The sequence below is a fragment of the Triticum aestivum genome, chromosome 5D, assembly GCF_018294505.1.
Source record: "Triticum aestivum cultivar Chinese Spring chromosome 5D, IWGSC CS RefSeq v2.1, whole genome shotgun sequence".
Taxonomy (NCBI): Eukaryota; Viridiplantae; Streptophyta; class Magnoliopsida; order Poales; family Poaceae; genus Triticum; species Triticum aestivum.
Window position 1 is genome coordinate 224,780,077 of NC_057808.1, and position 24,607 is coordinate 224,804,683.

General features: G+C 43.3%; 1 pseudogene; it reads left to right on the forward strand.

Annotated features, from left to right (window-relative positions):
• LOC123120445 (GATA zinc finger domain-containing protein 14-like) overlaps positions 1-24,607 on the forward strand; it is a 122,422-nt pseudogene that overhangs the window by 81,829 nt on the left and 15,986 nt on the right.

The following is a 24,607-nucleotide window of genomic DNA, read 5'->3' on the forward strand; positions in this document are numbered from 1 at the left end:
CGCTTCCGCTCGCGATCTACAAGGGTATGTAGATGCACTCCTTTCCCCTCGTTGCTAGTATACTCCATAGATGCATCTTGGTGAGCGTAGGAAAATTTTAAAATTATGCTACGATTCCCAACAGCAGCCTGCAGCGATACCTGCTTATTCACATAGACAACTTATGTTAGACTCCTGCGATATTTCTTCTTGATCCTCTATTCGGCTTTTTCTTCCCGAACACCAAACAGAGCATCATGGGCTACTGTCTATACTGTGATATTCTTCCTACAAACACATTACTTACCTCAAAGCCCGATAGAAGGCTAGTGCAGGCTTCGGTCAGTCCGCTTTTGACGAACTGAACCTTCTCTATTACCGTGCCCATAAGGGCGTGGTGTTCATCCACAATAGAGGCGCCTCGTAGCGCCTCCAGCAGATTATCCAGTGCCTCTGGTTGGACAGAGGTCACCGGCGGAACAGGCACATTCCCTCCTTTTGGGGAATGCCGTTCGCTGGACTCCGGAGCCGCGTAGATCTCCGGAATGGTATCCGGCTCAGGTCCGAAGGGAACTCGGCCCCCGGCACCAGTCCCCATAGGGGCTTTTTCCCCCATGTGTCCGGCGACTGAGGAATCGTCCTGGGGCGCCACCCCGATGATCTCCGGAAGCTCCCCCCAGTTGGGGAAGGTCTATTGCGACACCACCTCATCGTTACCCTTGGGAGAGACGAAATGAGCAGGTGGCAGAAACATGCTAGCCATATCCTTTGAGTCTAGTGATCCCTCTGTCGAGGATCGTGGTGAGCCATCTCATGCCGGACTGCAATAACAAGGTTTAAGGTATATCAATATTACAAACCGGGCAGGCCATACGTTTTCAGATTCTGGTACTTATGAGGCGGCCCGAGGCTTGGTCCAGCGAGGTCACTCCGGACTGCTATCAACATCCCACACGGAGTTATCCGCGAGGGAGCCTCTAACCCTCTTAGGCGCTTTCGCCTCCAGATTTGTGGGGGCCGCTCTCTTCTTCCTCCCCACTTCAGGTGGGGAGTCGTTTTCTTCTTCCTCTTCGTCGTCGTCATCAGCGGACGAAGAGGAAGACTCGTCTTCGTACATCACGTCCGGAGCGCCTTTTTGGCGAGGGCCCTTCTTGGCCCCTTTGGCCGCTTTCTTGGCCGTCTTCTCTGGCACCTCATAAGGTGCTGGAAAAAGCATTTTCGTCAGTAATGGGAATTCTTGGTCTTCGGGCAGCGGAGCCGGAAAGTTAATCCCCTCAGCTACCTTGATCCAGGCATGAAAACATGGGTAGGAAAGTTTAGGCTTTTTCTCAAAATATGCTAGTAACATTAAAAGAACTTACCGGGTTAGCCTGGCGTTTTAAGCTAAGCCCGCGATCTTCGGTCGTGGGCTGTGGCGTCTCGCCGGCCTTGAAGAGCACTTTCCAGATTTCTTCATGCGTCGTGCCGAAGAGCTCTAGTAGCGTCTGGTGCTTGGCCGAATCATACTCCCACATATAGCAAGTCCGGCGTTGGCACGGGAGGATCCGACGAATGAGCATGACCTGGACCACGTTGACAAGCTTGATGTTCATGTCTATCATATTCTGGACGCATGTCTGGAGCCCAGTCAGCTCGTCCGAGGGACCCCAGGTTAGGCCCCTCTCTTGCCAGGAGGTGAGCCGCATCGGGATTCCGGATCGGAATTCAGGGGCCGCTGCCCAGTTGGCGTCGCACGGCTCAGTGATGTAGAACCACCCCGATTGCCACCCCTTCACCGTCTCCATGAATGTGCCTTCGGGCCAGGTAATGTTGGGCATCTTGCCCACCATGGCGCCTCCGCACTCTGCCTGTTGGCCGCTCACCACCTTCGGCTTCACATTGAAGGTCTTCAGCCACAGGCCGAAATGAGGCAGGATGCGGAGAAAGGCCTCGCACACGACAATGAATGCCGTGATGTTGAGAATCAAGTTAGGAGCTAGGTCATGGAAGTCTAACCCGTAGTAAAACATCAGTCCACGGACGAAGGGGTGAAGAGGGAAGCCCAGCCCGCGGACGAAATGTGTAAGAAACACAACCCTCTCGTGGGGCTCTGGAGTAGGGGAGATCTGTCCCTTGGCCGGCAGTCTATGAGCGATCTCCTTGGCCAGATATCCGGCCTCCCGGAGCTCCTTGATATCCCTCCTCATGACGCAGGAGGCCATCCACTTGCCTCCAGCTCCGGATCCGGACATCTTGGGAGTGCTTTCTCGGACAAGGGAAAAGCTAAAGGCTTGGGCACTGGAGCTCTGGGACGGAAGGCCTAAGGAGGAACCGAGGTGTGCGTGGAGAAAGGGAATTCTTATCCCCTTATAAAGGCCACAAATATCAAGCGTCTCCCCAGTCGCCTTAAACTCGCCTATTCCCAAGGGCCGTGAAAACGGCACGGTTGGGTCACCCACGCCCGTATTGATGAGAATCCCGTAATAAGGGGACACGATCTCTGCTTCGACAAGACGTGCCAATGGCAACCGCGTCTCGAAACGTGGAGCGGCAGACGAAAAATGGTTCGAAATTATGACCGGACAGACGTGATGTCATGTTGTAAAAAGCTGTCAGCAGATTAGACTCATGTAAAAATATATTCTCTCTGCGGTTGTGTATGGTGTGTGTGTGTGACAGGTCCGGATACTATCATCGCATCCGAAGACTATCTTAAAGTTCGGATAGAAGGGAACCCGCCTTGCAATGTCGAAGACAATCTATGCGCCGGACTCCTCGTCATTGAAGCCAGGTTCAGGGGCGGCTGAGGGAGTCCTGGACTAAGGGGTCCTCAAGCGTCCGGCCCATTATCCATGGGCCGGACTGATGGACTATGAAGACATGAAGGCCGAAGACTGTACATGTGTCCGGATTGGACTCTTCTTGGCGTGGAAGGCAAGCTTGGCGACCGACTATGAAGATTCCTTCTTATGTAACCGACTCTATGTAAACCCTAGATCCTCCCGGTGTCTATATAAACCGGAGAAATTAGTCCGGAAAGGAGATATTGATGTCCTCATATAGGGTAGACTTCTAGGGTTTAGCCATGATGATCTCGTGGTAGATCAACTCTTGTAACACTCATATTCATCAAGATCAATCAAGTAGGAAGTAGGGTATTACCTCCATAGAGAGGGCCCGAACCTGGGTAAACATCGTGTCCCCTGTCTCCTGTTACCATCGATCCTAGACGCACAGTTCGGGACCCCCTACCCGAGATCCGCCGGTTTTGACACCGACAGCAGGCCCCGCTGGTCAGGTCAGAGGGAGAGGGGGAGAGAGACAGAGCACGGCGATGCTCCGCCGGAGCGCATGCCGGCGAGGAGGGCTCCTTGGCCCGATCCAAAGGGATAGGATTGGAGAGGAGGTAGAGACGCACCTGCCCGTACCCGTAGCATAGCTAGAGGTGGCCGGACGGGGTCGGAACTGAGCTCTCCAGCGGTGGCGGCGGGCGGGGCTCGTCGGAGTTGGCGACTCCGGCGAGGCAAGACCGGTTCAGCAGCTCCAACGGCACCAACTCGCACCAGTGAACCACCACGAACACGCCTGAGGAGTCGATGAAGCCCGAGCGGCTCTGGAGTGGGAGGGGGCCTAGGACGGGGATCCCCAGCGAGCTCGGGACGACGACGGCGGCCAGAGGCCTGCCCGGGCTGCGGCTTCCTACGGGGTCGTGGAGATGTGCTGAGTGTGTGAGTGAAGAGAAATGAGCTCGGGAGGGGGCTATATATAGGCGAGGCTGAGGCGGGGATTGAGAGCTCGCCGGAGCTCTCTAGAACGTCGCCCAGCAACGAATGGCGTTAGTGAGAGAGGGGAAAGACGTCGGGGATCACGCGGAGGCGGTAGACGAGCTGCGACGAGCACAGGAGCGCGGTACATGACGAGCACAGGGGCACGGGCACACTGTTGCCTTGGCCGCGCCGTGCCCGTGCTCGCTGCGGCAAGCTCCGGCGTCGGCGAGCGCCAGGAGGGAGTTAAGGGCATCGAGACGGTGATTGTGGCGCGGTTTGGCAAGGTGCGGCAGCCGGGGAAGTGAGCACGCGATGAATAGAGCGCTCAGCAGCATCTAGGGCGCGTCGACAAGCATGTTGGCACCGTGCACACGCGTGGTCACCGTGTGAACTCTGGCATAGAGCTACGGCTTGCCATAAATTCATGTCTGGGAGTTATTCCTTAGTGGTTTTGGTTGTTTTGCATAGTTGGCTTGGTCACAGGTGCACCGTGGGAGTGGCTCTCTTGCTGGCAAGTTTCTGGACAAAAACTTGTGAGCTTGAATGTGGTCAAACCAGAGAGGGTTTAGGGCTGATTTTTGGTGGTTAGCAGTTTCTTAGGAGGGTGATGATGCTCAAGAAAAATCAGCCTCATTGGATCAAGGAAAATGGTACTTGCTGTAGAAAGTGATCATTCTGTCCAGAACAGAAATGACTTTCTGCAGCATAAATATTACAAAAAGTTATGCAATATTTTTCCTCAGGAAGGTGCCCTAGGGTTCAAATAATATTTGCGAATTTTCTCAGATTTTTGTGGGCAAAGAAAATGAGGGTTGCTTTGGAGCATACTTCTCTGAAGTGCTTTTCAGGGAAGAAAATGAATATTTTCTTTTATGAAAATTATTCCTTGTGCTTTGGTGAGAGTATTTCAGAGAAGGAAATGTGAGTTGGAGGTGGAGGGGTCACTTGGGTGAAAATCAAGGGTAGGCCCAAGTGTTCAAGTGCATTTGAATTGATTCAAAACCCCAAATCCAAAACAAATGCAAATGGAAGTCTGGAAAAAGAGAGAATGCAAAAACCAGTCTGTCACAATTGTCTTTCCAATCATAATCATCGCAACAAGCAATAGGCATAGAAAAATCATCATCAATATCATCATCCTCCATCAACATATTTGATTCACTTTTATGAGGCACGATGGTGATTGGAGCAACATTATTTGGGAGAGATACCTTTTTACCTCTATTCTTTCTTCTTTTCTTCTTCTTCACCACACCATGTGTGGGTTTAATTAATTTTTTCAAGCTTCTTGTTGAAGAGATTAATTGGATAGGAAGCTCCTCCTCGTTACCTGATTCATCATAATAAACAATAGGAGGGTTTTGGGAAACATTTTCCCTTTCATTAGTACTCTCTTCATATTCCATTTGTTTTCTTGTCTTTAGGTAGTTAGCAATATAAGGATTCTCAATGCAATTTACCGTGCAAAACATATAAATTTCCTCTAGATCAAAATCAAGAAATCTCTCGACATTAAATTTTGGAATACCCTTAGTTATACGTTTCATTTCTTCATACCCCAAAAGAAGACTAAGCTCTTTATGATGCTCAAGGTAATCAAGTTATCACAATTTTTGGACACGATTTGATCAAGAAAGAATTTGCATTGGAGATTTAAATTTCATTGCAAAGTTAACAAGGATGGAGGAAAAAATAAATCTTTCAGCACAATCATCTAGCCTCTCTTGCAACCTTTTTGTTTCTAAATATTTATGCTTCTTACAAAATCTATCTGCCCTTTTTGGTGTGCAAAGGCACTCCCAATTCACTCCACAAAAAGTGACATGCTCAAAGAAACATTTTCCTCTCGCCCATAAAAAATCCACAAAAAGTTTCACGGTGTTTGGACTCCATTTAATATTGATTTTCTGCGATGTAAAAAACAAGCAAAAACAGCAACTGGCACTGGGCACTGGGTCAATAGGTTAGTCCCAAAAAATGATATAAAGTTTCTATAAAATGATTGTAAAACATCCAAGAATGATAATATATTGGCATGAATACTTCATAAATTATAGATACGTTGGAGACATATCACGCCCCCCGTAGACCTGAGGAACTAGTAGAATCTCCGACGGACCGCATCAGCGATCTCCCGGATGGCATCCTTGGGGAGATCATCTCCCTTTTCCCCACCAAGGATGGTTGCCGCACACAAGTCCTCGCATCTCGGTGGCGCACTCTGTGGTGCACCGCGCCTCTTAATCTCGATTGTCGTCAGCTATCTGCCGATGATGATTCTGAACTCCCCGGAGCCATCATCTCCTCCCACGAGGGCTCCGTCCAATGCATCTGCATCCCGCATGCTACCTGTTCGACATACCCTGCACGGTGGCCGCCTGGCTAACATCCCGTCAATTCGATAAACTCCAGCAGCTTGAGTTCTACCATGACTATGTATGTAACATACCACGAACTGATGTATCCGTGCCCTCACCACCGTTGTCCATCTCGTGGTTTTCCTCCTCTCTCCACACCGCCACCTTCGTCTGGTGCCATCTAGTAGACAATCTGGTAGAAATGCTTCGACTCCCACTGCTAAAAAAACTTGCGCTTGTGGTGGTTGATCTGTCGGAGGCCGCACTGCACTGCATCATCCACTCCAGCTGACCTGCCCTGGAGCGCTTGCTGCATGTTTTCGGAATGGAAATTCGTATCCGTTGTCTCAAAATAAAGTCGCCCCACCTTGTAAGCATGGGAATTTGTTTTTTGGACATGATCTCATCATCTAAGATGCCCCTTCACTTCAAAGGTTGCTCCTTGATTCTGTTATAATACCTTCACAAATAACTGTAATCTCTGCGCCTAAACTGGAGACCTTGGGTGCAATTCGTGATCATTTTAGATGGTTTAAGATGGTGTTTTGCTCCACACCTATTGAGGTACTGTATATTATTCACATAAACTTTTGTAATCTGCTTTTCTCATTTGTGCGCATAAGTTAAGTATCATCTTGCAGTACACTTTTGATACTAATATTATGTTCTATGTTCAGTGAAGAGCTTGTCCATCATATCAGTGGTGGTGGATTCTGTCAAGACCTTACATATCAGTATGTGGTGTTTTGATCTGAACATGATTATTGGCTTGCTGCAATGCTTTCCATGTTTGGGGAATTTGTATATAAAGGTGATGATTTCACGCACATTGAAAGCCCATATATAATGTACTATAATTAATCATTCAACTATCACTCTTTCAACATAATCGTTTTTAGACATTAACTATTTTCAATCTTCATCTCTATTTAGGCACTAACACATGGACGAGAAGGTATAACCAATCGATGGTTCAAGAAGCACCAAGATTTTCTCAGATCTCATGACATTCGTTTGAAGACAGTAACGCTGCAAGAATATGCATCCAACAATGCAAACACTAGCTTTGTCACATTCTTCATGTTGAATGCGAGGGCACTATTGTCCGTGAGGATTAAGCTTTTCGACAAGAAATTTCTTATGACTGCAAGTATTGAGCAGCATAAAAAGAAGTTTCAGCTGGACCTATGGGCTTTTGATCGTGCTCGGCTTCCATTTGCAACACCTTGTCATCATGGACTAGTAGAATTTCTGGGCCGGGATCTTGATTTTATGGATAAGACCGATCCATTTGATTGTGACTGCCGAAAACTTTGGTTGAGTTAGATGTCATTGTCCTGTTCAATCTGGATTTTGTCTAAACCTGATGAGCAATTAATCCTCGTGCTTTTGTACTGTTTGTTAGATGGAGTTAGATATTGTTGCCCTTTTCAACTCGGCTTTGACCCATATTTTTTTCATACTGGGCCAATGGCTTGCCATTTCTTTAATTAAGACATAAATATTATAAGCATTCACAACATAGGGAAAGAACATTGCTCTCACTGGATCCTTGAGATCTTTGTTCATAATAGAACCGCAAGTTCTTAGCGCCCACCAGCACCCACAAACTTATTTTCAGCTTGCACACCAAATGGGCTATAATTCTTAATAAGAAAAGCTGCATGGTAGTGACAGATTTGGATTTATCATTTGGGACCCACGAGGAAGAAGCCTATCCAGGGCGGTGCCGACTCGACGGTAAAAATTGAGAAACCTGGTTTTAAAATTACTGTAAATCCAAAACTCGCCTCAAAATCATGAAACTTGGCATGGTGTTATGTCATAGCACCAACATGCTGTGTTAAAAAATTAGTCCAATTTGGGACAAGTTTTGGTACAAACTTCTTACAAACCGGAGCTTCTCTCAAAAAGGCTCATGGTTCCGAGAGGGACCTTGTCACCTATGTGTGTGAAATGACATACGCTGTCTCTTCCCGCCTTGATTTATTTTACAGAGGCAACATGCAACTATAGTAGCATCGTCCTAAAAATATGAAATTATTCATGGTTCGTTTTGCCATTTTATACATTGTTTCCAAGGCATTTTGGAACGTACTTTGGTGTGTGCAAAGGTCATGTGTGTACTAGGCACATATGTAATTGGATGTTCAATCTATTTATGGAATCAAGTCCTTATAAGTTATAAGTACATATGTTGTTGTTCTGTGTGCAATGACATCGCACGCGGAACATACTGGGGAACCTGTTGGTGATGATTTCATCAATCGCTGACAATTGTATACCACCAAGCGTTTGCCCACAACAGACACGACTTATTAGCAACAACCGTCTGTGTTATTATCAGTCTTCACACACATTTCTGATTACACACCTGTTTGCCGCGTATCACACACATCTTGTTATATTGAACTGTTTCTGTTCTCTTGGCTCAAAGCAAACAGATCATCTGAGTGAACCGCATGCCGTATATCGCACACACCTTGATCTGGCTGACCGTTTCTTTTGTGTTACCTAATCACAAACAGTTCATCCGAGTGAACCGTATGCTGTATATCACACACACCTTCATCTGGTTGCCTGTTTCTTTTGTTCCTCCTCATCGCAAACAGTTAATTGAACTGAACCGTATGCACTGCATCACACACGCAACTAAAATCTGAACCGTGTTTGATGCATCCGCCATCGCAAATGTTTTGCACCTTTTTTGACGGGTTTTTACACCACCGTTCGCGATTATTGCATCGCACACAGTTTCGTCGAAGGGTCTCTGATCGTAGTGTCGCGTTAGCAGCATCCTACAGTAGTGATTGTTCCTATTACAAAAATCAATATCTACTATCATCACTACACTTGTATCACCATCTCTTCGCCGAAGTAGTTAACCTATACAATTTACCATTGTATTTGTTGTGTTGGGGACACAAGAGACTTTTTATTATTTGGTTGCATGGTTGTTTGCGAGGGACCATCTTCATCATATGCCTCCCACGGATTGATAAACCTTAGGCCATCCACTTGAGGGAAATTTGCTACTTTCCTACAAAACTCTGCGCTTGGAGGCCCAACACGAGTCTACAAGAACAAGTTGTGTAGTAGACATCAGTGCCAAGTAAAGCCATTGGGATGATTTGGATGATAGTTGCTTTGATTATGTGCAAAAGCACAAACTTTTGCGTCTACTAGTAGAATTGTTAAAATTTGCTGGAGCGTGATAAATTTTTCCATGTTTTCCTAATTTTTCAGAATTTTTGGAGTTACAGAAGTATGGTCAATGTTCAGATTGCTACAAATTCTTCTATTTTTGACATATTTTGTTTTTAATGCATTGTTTTGCTTGTTTTGATGGAACCATGGATTGTATCGGGGGGTATAAGCCATGGAGAAGTTAGAATATAGTAGGTATAATGCAAAAACAAAATATGAATGGGTTTGCAATAGTACTTAAAGTAGTGATTTGCTTTATTATACTAACGGATCCCATGAAGGTTTTGTTGAGTTTTGTGTGATTGAAGTTTTCAAGTTTTGGGTGAGATCATGATGGATGAAGGAATAAGGAGTGGCAAGAGCCTAAGCTTAGGGATGCCCGAGGCACCCCAAGGTAATATTAAAGGACTCCCAAGCAACTAAGCTCGGGGATGCCCCGGAAGGCATCCTCTCTTTCTTCTACCAACTATCAATAATTTTACTTGGAGCTATATTTTTATTTGTCACATATCATGAGTTTTGCTTGGAGTGTCGTGTATTATATGAGTCTTTGCTTTGTTTGGTTTTTAGTTTGTGACAATCATCTCTACTGAACACACTTATTTGAGAGAGCCACACGTTTATCATGATTTATTAGAATGGTCTAAGTGCTTCACTTAAATCTTTTGAGCTAGGCAGTTGCTCTAGTGCTTCACTTATATATTTTTTAGCACGACGATGATTATAGTTTAAAGAAATACACTCTCATGCTTCACTTATATCATTTTGAGAGTTGATAAGACTAAATTTTGAAGAAATATCTGCACTCTCATGCCTCACTTAAATCTTTTTGAGAGTTGACAATAGTAATGGTAATTTGCACGAGATATAAATTTGGTCCCGACATGATGAATATCCAAGAGGGATGTAATAAAAATTCCTTATAGATCATTGGATATGATAAGCTTGATTCCTTGCAATATTTTTGCGAAATAGAGATGATAATATGCGAGTCATGTTGGTGAGTAATTGTGCTTAGGAAGAATATTGGTGTTAAGGTTTGTGATTCCCTATGCATGCACATAAAGCCAATAGTTATGCAACAAAGTTATATCCTACTTATGGTGCATTATTCATTGTTAGTTATGTTAAATGCATGTTTATGACCGTTTTCGCTTTTTGGTTGGTCGCTTCTCAAATTTGCTAGCCTTCATTTGTACTAAGTGGAAATGCTGCTTGTGCATCCAACTCCCTTAAACCAAAGTTGTGCCAAATGAGTCCACCATACCTACCTATATGCGGTATTTCCATGTTGTTCCACGTAAATTTGCATGTGCCAACTCTAATTTTTCAAAATAATTTTCCGTTTTGCATGCCCGTACCACTCATGAAGCGGTAGGGGGTGGCCAATATTTTCCATCCTAGGTATTTTATTCCCACGATGAGTGTTTATTCACTTGTCATTGCACGAGAGTGTGGCTAGTAATAGGGATGACCGGTCCCTAAATGAAAAAAATGTATGATGATAATAATAAATTCCTTGGAAAGTCTTGTTATGGAAGGCACCCGTGGATACGGCTAGCCATGGATTGTGAAAGAATGGTAGAAAGGAAATAAACTTTATTTTGTGTTTGGGAACCGCCTATAATTGTCTAGCATGGTAGATATTGGGAATTCTCGGTCGTTTTCATTGATAGGAAAAAGCATGCCTCTGAAAATACTTTTATCTATAATTTAAGCCTTGAGCTCTGGCACCTCTCCAAATCTCTGCTTCCCTCTATGAAGGGGATATCTGTTTACTTTTATGCAATTTTCATTTTTATTTTCAATCTCCAACTTCTCTTATAAAGCACCAACTAGAGAGAACTATTGTCATACTTTTGCATTGGATGTAACTAATGTTGAATGTGTTTCATGAATCGATCAATGATTGAGCATAACGGGCTAGGGATAACTTTCTTTAGTGTTGATATTTTGAAAGACATGGTTACTTGTTAGTATGCTTGAGTATTGATGTCTTCATGTCAAATTATAGACTATTGCTTTGAATCATTGGAGTCCAAATATCCATGCTACGAGAGAGAAGTTATATGATGAATATGTTAGTTAGCATTCCACATCAAATATTCTGTTTTTATCATTTACCTACTCGAGGGCGAGTAGGAATTAAACTTGGAGATGCTTGATACGTCTCCAACGTCTCTATAATATTTGATTGCTCCATGATATTATAGTATCAATCTTGGATGTTTTATATACACTTTCAAGCAATTATATACTCCCTCCATTTCTATATACAAGGCCACAAACTCATATTACAGATACCAAGATAAAATTTAATGTCTTGCTTTGTAAACCCTTTTTCTTTTCAATTAGTGGGATCATTAATACAACACATGCATGCAAAGAAGGTATTGAAAGCTGATTGGAGTGTCATTATGACTGCATGCATGGAAGTATTAAATAGGTTGCTAGTTCGAGGAATTATCATTAACTTTTGTCCGGATTAGTGTTGGTGGCCTTGTATAGATGCAAAGTGTATTTTTCATAGTGGCCTTGTATAAGTAAATGGAGGGAGTATCATTTTTTGGGACTAACCTATTAACTTCGTGCCTAGTGCCAGTTGCTGTTTTTTGCCTGTTTTTGGTTTTTCTGAATATCAGTACCAAACGAAGTCCAAATGCCATGAAACTTTTTGGAGATTTTTCCTCGTAATAAGAGACCCTAGAAGCTTCGAGAGGGGATGAGAAGATGAAGCAGTGGCCCACGAGGCACCAGGGCGCGCCTTGGTGCCTTGTGGGGCCCATGTGGCTCTGTTTGACCTAACTCCGCCTGTATAAATTCTCTAAAATCGTGAAACCAACAGAGGAGTCCACGAAATACTTTTTTCGCCACCGCAAGTTCCTGTTCTTGATAGATCCAATCTGGAGGCCATTTCCGGCACTCCATCGGAGGGGGATTCGATCACGAAGGGGCTCTACATCATCCTTGCTGCCCTTCTGATGATGCGTGAGTAGTTTACAACAGACCTATGGGTCCATAGTTATTAGCTAGATGGCTTCTTATCACTATTTGATCTTCAATACAATGTTCTCCTCGATGATCTTGGAGTTCTACCCGATGTAACACTACTGCAGGATGCTGCTAATGTGACACTACAATCAGAGAACCTTCGATGAAACTGTGTGTGATGCATTAATCGCGAACAGTGATGCAAAAAACCGTCAAAAAGATGCAAAATGTTTGCGATGGTGGATACATCAAACATGGTTCAGATTTTAGTTGCTTGTGCGATGCTGGGCATAAGGTTCAGTTCAATGAACTGGTTGCGATGAGGCGGAATAGCAGAAACGGGCAGCCAGAAGAAGGTGTGTGCGATATACAGCATACAGTTCACTCGGATAAACTGTTTGTGAGGAGGCGAAACAATAGAAACGGGTAGCCAGCTGAAGGTGTGTGCGATATATGGCATACAGTTCACTCAGATGAGCTGTTTGTGATTAGGCAACACAAAAGAAACGGCCAGCCAGATCAAGGTGTGGGCGATATATGACATACGGTTCACTCGGATGAACTGTTTCCGATTAGGCAACACAATAGAAATGGTTCAGCCAGATCAAGGTGTGTGCAATGGAGGGCATACAATTCATTCCGGTAAACTATTTGTGTTGAGCCAAGAGAACATAAACGTTTCGTGTAAACAAGATGTGTGTGATACGCCACAAACATCCAATTACATATGTGGCTAGTACACACATGACATTTCCACACACGGAAGTAAACTATTACATGCATAATTAACTAGGATAAACGATCATCTGATCATCATCTACTTCTTGTGACGCTTGCCGCCACTACTCTACTAGGATAAATGGGACGATATCTGTGAATAGTGTGCTCTGTTGGGCACACAAGTATATGGATCATAGCCTTGGGCGAGCAATGTGCCCGCACGTGTCATGCTAACTCGATGTTCCTTCTATGCTAAGTTTCCATTAATTGATGGCATTTTATGAACACGCCACCGTTTCCCGCCATTTCCTCACCGGTTTCCCGGCGCCACCCAGCGATATTGCGCATAAACCTAGGCGGCGCGCGACGCGCCGAGGCAACAAGCACAACCTGTAGCACATCCACCTTTTCCAAGCATGCCAACCCACCAAAGGGCCGCCTCTACCATCAACCTCGTCGACGAGGAAAACGAGAAGGCGCCACAGCCTGCCGAGGCCGAGATGCTCCCCAGCAACGCGATGGACGACGGCATGATGCGCATCATCGCCAGGGTTGAGCCGACCCTTGGCGCATAGCGCTTCTGCGCCGCGGATCAAGATAGGCATGTCAATGCTGAGAGGCTGCAGCTCGCCGCACAACATGATCGATGGTGTGCCGCAGAGCAAGCTAGGCGCGTCCACGCCGATAGGCTGCGGCTCGCCGCACAACGAGACCGTTGGAGCGCCGCAGAGCGAGAGCGCGGCGCACCACATAGTAAGAGCGCATCCATCGGCTCTTGGCTGCTATCGATAGGATGTCACAGCTGGGTACACGTCCTGTCAGTACCCCCATTCCTTGTCAGGAGTGGGCAGAGGCCGACTGTCTCGTACATGCACCAGAGGCCGGCCGCACCATGCTTGCACCGGATGCCGCCCGCGTCGTTCGCATGGGTCGCATCGTTCGCCTTGTCCGCGGCCCGCTCGATGCCAATGCACTGGTCGCTAGGCTCGACTGCCTCCTTGGCCAAGGTGTCAACCTAGGTGCGGTAGAGGAACATAGCCGTCACATCCTCGAGCTAGTGAAATTCGATGAAATAGCCAACTTGGAGCTTGAGATCGCGCTCCAGATGTACTGCGAGCGTGTCGACCACCGATAACCCACAAGTATCGGGGATCGTTTGTAGCCTTTTTCGATAAATAAGAGTGTCGAACCCAACAAGGAGCTAAAGGTAGAACAAATATTCCCTCAAGTTCTATCGACCACCGATACAACTCCATGCACACTTAACGTTTGCTTTACCTAAAACAAGTATGAAACTATTTTGCAAGAATAAAACTACGAGTACTTTGCGAGAAAATAACTACGAATAAATTAGAAGGTAATAAAAGTAGATAGCTTTTGTTAACAAGAAAGTCATTTATCCCTAGGCAATCGATAACTAGACCGGCAATCATTCTTGCAATTTTATATGAGGGAGAGGCATGAGCTAACATACTTTATCTACATGGATCATAGGAAATTATGATTGGACCCCTAGCAAGCATCCGCAACTACTAAAGATCATTAAGGTCATAAAACCAAACCATAGCATTAAGTATCAAGTCCTCTTTACTCACATACGCAACAACCCACTTATCCGTGTTTAGGCTTCTGTAACTCCTGCAACCAACAATAAGCGAATCATGAACATATTGCAACACCCTACAGCAGGGACCCCTCCGTTTGCACGGCACGGAGGGCGCCATAGGACAGCATCATAATTAAAATATGCAATCATACCAACCAAGATCACGATTAGCCCACAGGACAAAACGGATCTACTCAAACATCATAGGATAACCACATATCATTGGGAAATAATATATAGTGTTGAGCACCATGTTTAATTAGAGATTGCAACAGGTAAAAGAGGTATTACACCGCTGCATAGAGGGGGAGAAAGTTGTTGTTGACAGTAGCAAGATTGTTGATGTAGATCGCCGTCACGATCCTGGCACCAGCGGCACTCCAACGCCACAGGGAGAGAGGGGGAGAGAGGCCCCCACTCCTTATTCTTCCTTGGCCTCCCCCCAGATGGGAGGGGAGTTCCCCCTCTGGTCCATGGCCTCCATGGTAGTGGAGGGGCGGGAGCCCCTCCGAGATTGGATTTGTCTCTCTGTTCCCTTCTGTTTTGCGTTCCTGTTTTCTGTCCCTTCACCGTTTCTTAAATTCCCGAAGATCCGTAACTCCGATTGCGCTGAAATTTTTACATGATTTTTTTCCTTAAATTATCTTTCTTCCGCCTGAAGAAGGGCCCCAACCAACTTACGGGGAGGGAACAAGACACCTGGGCGCGCTGGGGGTGCCCGGCGCGCCCTGGTGGGTTGTGGAGGCTGTGGGCCTCCGTTTGCGTTGATTCCACCTCCTGAAAATCACATATGTTCCAAAATAATTCTCCGTAATTTTTTATCGCGTTTGGTCTTCATTTGATATGGATTTTCTGCGAAACAAAAAACATGCACCAAATAGGAACTGGCACTGGGCACTTGATCAATAGGTTAGTCCAATAAATCATATAAATTGTTGCCAAAAGTATGTAAAAGTTGTATAATATTGGCATGAAACATTCAAAAATTATAGATACGATGGAGACATACGTATCAACATCCCCAAGCTTAATTCCTGCTCGTCCTCGAGTAGGTAAATGATAAAAATTTACAATGTTTTATGTGGAATGCTACCTAGCATAATCTTGATCATATATCTAATCATGGCATGAATATTAAGACACGAGTGATTCAAAGCAATAGTCTATAATTTGACATAAAGACATCAATACTCTGGCATCCCAACAAACAATCGTGTCTTTCAAAATATCAACGCTAAAGAATGCTATCCCTACAAAATCATATAGTCTTGTCATGCTCTGTCTTCTTAGCACAAAGTATTTATCATGCACAACCCCGATGACAAGACGAGCAATTGGTTCATACTTTTTAACGCGCTTCAGCTTTTTCAACCCTCACGCAATACATGAGTGCAAGCCATCGATATAGCACTATTGGTGGAATAGAGTATGATGATAGGGGTAAACATAGAGAAGACAAAAAAGTAAGAAAGTCTCACATCGACATGGCTAACCAATGGGCTATGGAGATGCCCATCAATTGATATCAATGCAAGGAGTAGGGATTGCCATGCAACGAATGCACTAAGAGCTATAAGTTTATGAAATCTCAAAAGGAAAACTAAGTGGGTGTGCATCTAACTCTATAATGAAAAATTCCCACTAGCATATGAAAGTGACAACATAGGAGACTCTATATATGAAAAACATGGTGCTACTTTGAAGCACAAGTGTGGAATTAGCATGCCCTTTCTCTCTTTGTTTTTTCTTTTCTTTTCTTCTTTTTTTTTTCTTTTTTTCTTTTTCTTTCTTTTCTCTCTTTGTCCGGAGTCTCATCCCAACTTGTGGGGGAATTATAGTCTCCATCATCCTTTCCTCACTGGGGCAAGGCTCTAAAAATGAATAAGGATGATCACCACACTTCTGTTCACTTATAACTCAAAAGAAATAAAAATTACAACTCAATACCTATAACAAAGTATGACTATATATGAATGCCTCTAGCAGTGTACCAGGATGTGCAATGATTTAGCATAACAACGATATCAAAAAACAGACAAGTCATGGAAATATCTTGCTAGCTATCTTACGATCATGCAAAGCAATATGTCAATGAATGCTCAAGTCATCAAAACAGAAGCGGTGGAAGTTGCATGGCAATATATCTCGGAATGGCTATGGAAAGGCCATAATAGGTAGGTATGATGGTTGTTCTGAGGAAGATATAATAAGGCTTATGTGTGATAGAGTGTATCATATCACGGGGTTTGGATGCACCGGCGAAGTTTGCACCGACTCTCGAGGTGAGAAAGGGTAATGCACGGTACCGTAGAGGTTAGCAAATTGCGGAAAGGTAAGAGTGTGTATAATCCATGGACTCACATTAGTCATAAAGAACTCATATACTTACTGCAAAGGTTTATTAGCCCTCGAAGCAAAGTACTACTATGCATGCCCCTAGGGGGATATACTGGTAGCAAAAGACCATCGCTCGTCCCCGACCGCCACTCATAAGGTAGACACTCAATAATATGCTCCAAGTTCATAGCACAACAAGAGACTATACATGCATGCTTCGGGAATCACAAACCTTAACACCAATATTCTTACTAGCCACAAATGTTTACTAGTACCTCCCACATATTTCATCTCTATATCGCAAAACTATTGCAAGGAATCAAACATATCATATTCAGTGATCCACAAGTTTTATGTAGGATTTTATGACTAACCATGCAAATGACCACTTCCTGTTGACTCTCTAAATAGATATAAGTGAAGCATGAGAGTTTTATTCTTTCTACAAAATATCATGCTCTAATAAGTATAAGTGAAGCAAAATAACATTCTACAAATAACGGTTTTCTATGTGAAGACAAACAGGCAATCCAAACTTCAAATGATATAAGTGAAGCACATGAAGCATTCTATAAAGCCATACTCAAAAGATATAAGTGAAGTGCAATGAGCATTCTACAAATCAACCACGGACTATCTCATACTAGCATGGTGCATAAAATAAAAATAAAACTAAACACAAAATACACTCCAAGATTTACACATATCACATGAACGAAACAAGAAAGAAAACATACCGATACTTGTTGAAGAAATATTGGATGCCTTTAGGGGCATCCCCAAGCTTAGACGCTTGAGTCTCCTTGAATATTTACTTGGGGTGCCTTGGTAATCCTCAAGCTTGAGCTCTTGCCTCTCCTCCTTATCCTCATATCGAGACCTCCTCGATCTTTGATCACTTCATCCACACAAAACTCAACAGAAACCTCGTGAGATCTGTTAGTATAATAATGCAAATCACTACTTTAAGTACCATTTCAAACCAATTCATATTTTGTTTTTGCATTTTAGCTACTGTAATATAACTTTTCCATGGCTCATACCACCGATATAATCGATAGGTTCATCAAAACAAGCAAAACAATGCATCAAAAACAGAATCTGTCTTAAACAGGATAGTCTGTAGCAATATGAATATCTACGATACTTATGTAATTACAAAAATTCTGAAGAATTACGAAAAAAAATTATATACCAATACTGTGCAAAAAGTTTCATAAACTTTCGACGTTCCAGTAAAAAATGTAAAATCACACTACAGCCAAAGTTTCTGTTTTTGCACCGCACGTACCAACAAGCAATCTAATCATCCTAAAGGCAAATCTTGGCACATTATTTTTATAATACAGTGGATTTGTACAAGGGGATAATTTATTTTGAAAAGTTTCTGTAATTGAGATTCACAAAGTTTCCATGGGCATGCACAAAGTTCAAGGCTAGCTCCCACTTTCACGGTGCTCGTCTTTCTCACTTTCACTTTTCTTTTTGTGAAGTTTTAAGTTCCCCTCTATATTTTTGTGTTTTAAAACTTTATAAAATCACTCAACATAATAAAATGACTCTCTTAAACTTCCGGATTGTCTCCCTGGCAACACTTTCTTTAAAGACATTAAGCTAGGCATAAAGTGCTCAAGTAATGGCTCCACCCGGATCCCAAGGTATATCAAACCAATTTTAATTAACAATGATTTGGCATTTAGTAGTGAGCACAAAGCAACATAAATCATGCAATGACGAAGTCTAAATCTCTTCCTATGCATCAACATACCATAGAAGAACAATTCATGCACATCAAGTAAAGGCCAATACATAGCATAAGCAGTTTCTTGCAATTCTATCGTGTTGGAAACGTAGAGAGGTGGAGAGGTAGTTCCTTTCCCATAATAATTGCAAGTAGGAGCAGCAAGCACATGCATACTATATTCATCAAAATCATCATGTGCAATGGTAAAAGGCAACCCATCAATGCAATCTTTAGTGAGTGTAAACTTCTCCGATGTAGTGTAGTTTGGAGAATTCAAAAAGATAATAGGACTATCATGTGTGGGTGCAATAGCAACAATTTCATTCTCAACGTAAGGAACTATAGAAACTTCATCTCAATAAACATAATTCATATTGGCACCTTGGCCACAAGCATAGCAATCATCAAATTCATCAAAAAGGGATATTTCAAATGAATCAATGGGATCATAGCTGTAACGACCCGAATCTGATAAGATTCGATGTCTCTGTGCTCACTGTGCTAGTCCCTGGATCGACTCGCTAGCACACACAGTACATATGAATATCAAATAACAAGGGCATCATTTTACTACAACGTATGATCCAGAACTCATAAAGTATTACAAACTGAATAGCACATGGCTAACTTATTCAATAATAACAGCGGAAAGGTAGCATAATCAACGATGAGTCCATCAATGCCCATTGGAGAACATGTTGAGTGAAGACTCGCGACCCTACTGTATCTCACTGATCATCTGAAAATCCTGCAACATGATAAGTTGCAGCCACAAAGAGTCAATACATTGAATGTATTGGCAAATCACACAATATGATATAGCAAACCTACATCCACAAAGCAATGTATGACAAATAAAACACACAAGTTAGTTTGGAGAAGAATGTCTTCACCTACCTCCACTACCTGAACTCACAACCTTCTCTAATATACTCGCCCAAGATAACCCAAAGATTCTAAATAAACATGACAAGAACTTCAGAAGTATCTCAAGTGCGCTCTGTCGGTGGCGCATTCTCTAGGAACCATAGAGCGCTCTACCAAGGACGCATTCACCTGATTTATGTTCCGAAAAGTATACCTCGCCTCAAGTGCGCTCTGTCAATGGCGCATTCTCTAGGGACAATAGAGCGCTCTGCCAGTGACGCATTCACCTGGTTAATAATCCCGAGCCTACGGCTATAAACACTCACCACTTTCATGGATCACTTGACACATGCCCACGTCTACCATAGCAAGTTGATCACACCATCACATAACACAGTCGATAACAAAACATGGCAACACGAGATACACATATCAAGCCAAACATTTGTCATAGCAATGAAACCACACATGCATAGCAGAATATAGGATGAGCAAAATCAAAAGTGCAAACTTGCCTTGAACGGTGCTGAATTACTCTAATGATTAATTCCGATCCACTTCGCACTCCGGACAATCTATACAATTGACGAAGGCACCAACATATAAACCGTACTCACATATCACCACATTAAAGTCAACAGCAAGGAATTCAAATCAAAACTTAAATAACAGAAAACAAAAGTAGGTATATCTTATCTACAAGCTAGTAGGATCACAATACAAAAAGAATCAACTAATTCGGATCAACGATTTAAAAGATATGGCCTCCAGAAGTTTGAATTCAAATTTAAACAAATTCAAATTTGAACAGTGCAAAAGTTTGAAACTTTGGTTCTGCTAGATGCTCCTGGTCAATATGAGTACACAGGAAAAAGAATCGGTGAATTTGGACATACGAATCTGAAGATAAACCTAAATGAAAATTTGATATGGAATCTGCAAAGAAAAATTATGCCATAAAAGCGTTCTGGGAAAAACTACCGCGGTACTGTGGATGTGCCACGTGGAGCATGCTGATTGGCTGGAGTTTGTTCGCTGCGATGGCTAAACAACGGACGGCCACTAAACAACGCATACCTATTCGAGAGAAAAAAACAGAACATGATTTAATCTGGACCGTTAGAGAGAGATCGGGCGGGTGAGAATTGCTCACCGGAGAACAGACGAGGGATTGTCGCCGGACTTGAACAAAACGGCGGCACGGGCGGCGATGGTGGCGCCTGCTCCGGTGGTCTCCAGACTCCGGAGGGTAGCGTACAGGGCGAGGATCTCTGCTGCGGTCTCAATTACGTCCTCAGCGGAGTCGGTGGCGAGCGGAGACGACGGCAGAGGGTGGCTGGAGCTCAGGCGATGGCTGTGATCTTCGGATTGAGGTCCTGGCTCTTGGTTTGGTACTCCCCTGTGCGAGGTAGAGGGTCAAGGCGATAGAGGAGATCAAGGCGGAATTAACAGGGGCAATAGTAGGTGCAGGGAACCTTCTGCGTCGACGGAAACAACCGGCGAAGGAGCTTCTGCGGCGGAACTCCGGCGATATCCAAAGTTGAGGCAACGGCGATCTAGGGCACGGGAGTCCAGGATTTTGCCAAAAATCGGTCGAGGAGGGATTGATGAACTTATATAAGGCGTCAACTCGCGCATGGAGTCCAGGGATCAATCGAGTCGATCGATTCGACTTGGTCTGATTCGGTCACAGTGTTCGTGATGAACACGGTCGTTGGAAGAGATGACAAGCGGGACCCAAAGTCAGCGGCAGAGTGGTGAGAGAGAAAAAAAAGGAAAGGCTGCGGGTGGGCTGCGGCTGTGCGGGGAAATGGGCCGGCCTGCCGATGCTGTGCTGCTGCTCTAGCGCATTGGGCGACAAACAGGAGTTGGGCTGCTGCTGGCCCAGATGAACAGTAATATCTGCGAAGATATACTGTACAGGAAAAGATATCGTGGCTAAAACTAAAATAGCGTATAGATAAAATAAAAATACCAGAACACACAGTAAAATATTACTAGTAATATAGAATACTTTTAACATTTTAAAATACGTATGCACTTTTGGAAAAATTATAATTTATGGAATGCAAGCACATAAAGAGCATTATAACAACTCTAAAATAACTTTGAGCTTCAGCAATGAGTTTAAATATTCAGAAATTTTAAATAAGCATAGAAATCATAATGAAAAGAATGATCCTATTAACATTCCAAATTTTAAAAATTTGGGATGTTACAATAGCAATTATCAAAGCATTCATCCTTCGGTAGGAACGAAGGGATATTAAACAATGTATGAGTTGAAGAGTTACTCTCATTAGAAGGTGGGCACATGTAGCTAATCCGTTCTTCCTTCGCTTGTTCTTCGCTCTACGTATCATCTTTTTCATCCAATGAGCTCACAGTGTCATTAATTTCTTCTTCCATAGACTCATGCAAAATATTAGTATCTTCTTGGACAGCGGAAAAATCCTCAATATATTGTTTAATATGAGCATTAGAAGAATAATTTTCATAGCACTATTTAAGTATGGCAAAATTTTGTCTATAAACTGAATCATCAAAAATGGCATACTTATCAAACAAAGATTCAATTTCATAAGCACCATTAAAAGCAACAAATTCTTCTATTCGTTCCACATCATAGTAATCATATATACCATTAGCATAAGAAGACAAGGTTTCATTATCACTAAATTCACATGAAAAAGGAAGGTGTGGAGCCTTCATCCTAGAGCAACAAGTATAATCATATCTCAAGCATAGATCCCGAGCATACCAATGCAACATATTAATTTGATCCCATAATAATTTCCCTTTTTGTGTCAAGCAATAATCCCTAAAGTATTTGATATGTCTCCAGCATATCTATAATTTATGAAGTATTCATGCTGCTATATTATCATTCTTGGATGTTTTACAATTATTTTATAGCAACTTTATATCATTTTTTGGTACTAACCTATTGACATAGTGCCCAGTGCCAGTTGTTGTTTTTTGCTTGTTTTTTTTACATCGCAGGAAATCAATATTAAACGGAGTCCAAACGCAGCGAAACTTTTTGGAGATTTTTTTTGGACCAGAAGACCACGAGTGGACCAAAGAAGTACCAGAGGGGTGCCCCGAGGGGGGCACAACCCACCTGGGCGCACCTGGGGGCCCAGGCGCGCCCTGGTGGGTTGTGCCCACCTCAGTGGCCTCCCGCACCGCCTCTTTGCCCTATAAATTCTCAAATATTCCAAAAAACCTCGGGGTAACCCTAGATCAGAAGTTCCACCGCCGCAAGGCTCTGTAGCCACGAGAAACAAATCTAGACCCCGTTCCGGCACTCCGCCGGAGGGGGAAATCATCATCGGTGGCCATCTTCATCATCCCGGCGGCCACCATGATGAGGAGGGAGTAGACCACCCTCGGGGCTGAGGGTTTGTCCCAGCAGCTATGTGTTTAATCTCTTTCTCTCTCTCATGTTCTTGAGATGTCACGATCTTGATGTATCGCGGGCTTTGTTAATATAGTCAGATCATATGGTGTTTTCCCCTCTCTATCTTGTTGTGAATTGAGTTTTCCCTTTGAGATTTCGTTTTATCCGATTGAATACTTTTATGGATTTGAGAGCACTTGATGTATATCTTGCTATGAATTCCCGTGGTGACAATGGGGTATCATATTGATTTCACTTGATATGTGTTTTGGCACTCAAATCGCGGATTCCCGAGGTGACATTGGGGTAATCTATGCATAGGGGTTGATGCACGTTCTCATCTTTTGTTTCTCCGATAGAAATCTTGGGGCACCCTTTGAGGTTCTTTGTGTTGGATGGAGTATTATGAATTTGCATTTTCTTTGGTGTTATGTTAGTACGAACTCTTGGATAGATCGAACGGAAAGAATAGCTTTGTGTTATTTTAGTACGAACTCTTGAATAGATCGAATGGAAAGAACAACTTTAAGGTGGTTTCGTACCCTACAAACAATTTGTTCTTATGTTCTCCGCTAGATAAGAACTTTGAAGTGATTCTTCATCACACGTTGAGGGATGGTTATATGATCCAATTATATTAGCATTGTTGAGAGATTGCTCTAGCGAAAGTACGGACCCTAGGCCTCATTTTCAAGCATTGCAATACCGTTTGTGCTCCGTTTTATCTATTGCTACCTTGCTGTTTTTTATTGTTCCCATACAAAAATCAATATCTACTATCATTATTACACTCGTATCACCATCTCTTCGCCGAACTAGTGCACCTATATAAATTACCATTGTATTTGGTGTGTTGGGGACACAAGAGACTCTTTGTTATTTGGTTGCAGGCTGTTTGAGAATGACCATCTTCATCCTACGCCTCCCATGGATTGATAAACCTTAGGTCATCCACTTGAGGGAAAATTGCTACTATCCTACAAAACTCTGCGCTTGGAGGCCCAACACGAGACTGCAAGAATAAAGTTTCGTAGTAGACATCAGTATGCACGTTGATCCAACGTGTCTCCCATTATCATATTGAATGAGGTTTTCTCAGGATTATCAAAGTAGTGCATAATATTTTTTACATAACGAGCATCGAGGGTTTTAGGAGGTTCCACATCTCCATGAGTAGCAAGTACCACTAATTTTTTTTGTTTCGTGTTCCATATCCATAACTAAAGATAGAGAACAACTTAGAACAGGAAATGAAAACTACTTAGTGATAATACAAACAAGAACACACGAGAATATTCACCCCACGTATTGCTCCCCGGCAATGGTGCCAGAAAAAGGTCTTGATAACCCACAAGTATAGGGGATCGTTTGTAGCCTTTTTCGATAAATAAGAGTGTCGAACCCGACGAGGAGATAAAGGTAGATCAAATATGCCCTCAAGTTCTATCGACCACCGATACAACTCGACGCACACTTAATGTTTGCTTTACCTAAAATAGGTATGAAACTATTTTGCAAGAATAAAACTACGACTACTTTGCGAGAAAATAACTACGAATAAATCGCAAGGTAATAAAAGTTGATAGCATTTGTCAACAAGAAAGTCATTTGAACCTAGGCAATCGATAACTAGACCGGAAATCATTCTTG